General features: G+C 38.4%; 1 pseudogene; it reads left to right on the forward strand.

Annotated features, from left to right (window-relative positions):
- The first annotated feature begins 1227 nt into the window (after window positions 1-1227).
- On the forward strand, window positions 1228-1766 carry LOC141571879 (heterogeneous nuclear ribonucleoprotein A1-like; annotated as a pseudogene).
- Window positions 1767-2491: the final 725 nt, after the last annotated feature.

The following is a 2491-nucleotide window of genomic DNA, read 5'->3' on the forward strand; positions in this document are numbered from 1 at the left end:
TCACAATTCATTGTGGATAGAAGGAACACAAATGCATGACTATTTTATATTGCGGTGCTTGAAGAAAAGCAGGGTAGTGAGATAACCGTGAGCCACTTCAAGTTTCAAGTGTGAAGGTTAGGTAGTGCCTCCTTGGAGATGACATTTGAGTTGAGATACTAGGAATGACAAAAGGAGCCAGTCGTGTGGAATTGGTTGGAAAGCATGCCAGGCAAAAGAAACAGAAGAAAAGTAAGTACACAGACTGTGTGATAGAAAGGGGGGGGGGAAAGTTTTCTGAAGATTTGGAAATGGGAGAAGGCCTTTTGATGCTGACAAGTAGTAAACAGGGGTGGAGGCAGGTGTTAGGAGATGGTTCAGAGAGGTAGGGAAGATAGACCACTTAAGGCCTAATAGGACAATGTGAGAGATTTGGGATTTTTCTAACTGCAATGTGAAGTTCACTTTGTACTCAAGATATTGCCCCTTTGTCTATGCCTCATTAGGGCAAACTTCTTAGATGGGTTGTCCCTAATTTTTTACCTAATGTTATTTCCTTCATTTACTCCTTTCAGGCTTTGTCACTGCTCTAAGACCTCCTTGACAAAGTTATCACTTATATGTGGAATCTGAAAACAAAACAGAGTAGAACAGTGATTACCAGGGGCTGAGAATGAAGGCTATGAGGAGATGTTGGTCAAAGGGTACAAACTTGCAGTTAAAAAGATAAATTCTGGGAATTTAATGCACAACATTGTGACTATTGTTAATAATACTGCATTATGTACTTGAAAGTTACTAAGAGAATAGATCTAAATGTTCTCACCATAAAAAAGAAATGACAATTATGTGATATGATGGAAATGTTACCTAATGTTACAGTGCAAGTCATATTGCAATATAGCTGTTTCAAATCAACACATTGTACACCCTAAACTTACACAATGTTATATGTCAATTATATTTCAATTAAAAAAGACAGAAGAAACCAGGCAGCCAACTTATGAAAACTAAACAAGACAAAGGTAGAAATGGTATAAAATTGCTTCATCTAATGGTCATTTTTTTTTTTTGCTCTTAGCTTCCTTGATGATTCAGTAGTATTTGATTAACTGACCACTTCCTCTCTTTCCACTTTACTGTGAAAAAGATTTTTGTTGGTGGTATTAAAGAAGACACTGCAGAACATCACCTAAGAGATGATTTTGAACAGTATGGGAAATTTAAGATGATGGAAATCATGACTAAATGAGGCAGTGGCAAGAAGAGAGGTTTTGCTTTGTAACCTTTGATGGCCATGACTCTGTAGACAAAATTGTCATTCAGAAAGACCAGTGTGAATGGCCACAACTATGAAGTAAGGGAAGCCCTATCTAAGTGAGAGATGGCTAGTGCTTTATCCAGCCAAAGAGATCGAAGTGGTTCTGGAAACTTCGGTGGGGGTCAAGTAGGTGGTTTTGGTGGGAATGACAAACTTTGGTCATGGAGGAAACTTCAGCGGTCAAGGTGGCTTTGGTGGCAGTTGTGGTGATGGAGGACATGGTAGCAGTGGGGGTGGCAATAATGGATTTGGTAACAATGGAAGCAATTTTGGAGGCAGTGGAAGCTACAGTGATTTTGGCAATTATAACAATCAATCTTCAAATTTTGGACCCATGAAAGGAGGAAACTTGGGAGGCAGAAGCTCTGGCCCCTATGGTGGTAGAGGCCAATACTTTGCCAAACCATGAAACCAAGGTGGCTACGGAGGTTCCAGCAGTAGCTATGGAAATGGCAGAAGGTTTTAATTATTGCCAGGAAACAAAGCTTAGCAGGAGAAGAGAGCCAGAGAAGTGACAGGGAAGCTACAGGTTACAACAGATTTGTGAGCTCAGCCAAGCACAGTGGTGGCAGGGCCTAGCTGCTATAAAGAAGACATGTTTTAGACAGTACTCATGTGTCTGGGCAAACAATTCGAGGACTGTATTTGTGACTAATTGTATAACAAGTTATTTTAGTTTCTGTTCTGTGGAAAGTGTAAAGTATTTCAACAAAGGGTTTTATTGTAGATTTATTTTTTATTTTTTTATTTTTTTTCAGCCATGCTGTTGATTATTTAATGTAATAGTCTGATCATGATGTTGGATAAATGTGTCTTTTTAAAAATGTGTTGTGTAAAGTTAGTTTACTCTGAAGCCACCTTGGTAAATTACCCCAACAGTGTGAAGTTAAAATTCCTTCAGGGTGATGCCAGGTTCCATTTGAAATTTATTTATAACCTGCTTGGGCACAGAAGCCATTGTCTTCAGAAACCTTGGGGTAGATGACAGTTGTTGTGACCTGGAGTTCACCATTAAATGGGTCACCTAAGCAGAGTAATGGAGTTTATTTGGTTAGTAATATTGTTGGCATATCCTATGCAATATATCTAAACTGAATTATGGTACCAGAAAAAATTATAGATGGGAATGAAGCTTGTGTACAATCCATTGTCTTGTGTAATCAATGAATGATTTAATATCCTTAAAAAATA

Source organism: Rhinolophus sinicus, chromosome 2 (genome assembly GCF_057876585.1).
Source record: "Rhinolophus sinicus isolate RSI-liver-muscle chromosome 2, RSI-T2T, whole genome shotgun sequence".
NCBI classification, from domain to species: Eukaryota; Metazoa; Chordata; class Mammalia; order Chiroptera; family Rhinolophidae; genus Rhinolophus; species Rhinolophus sinicus.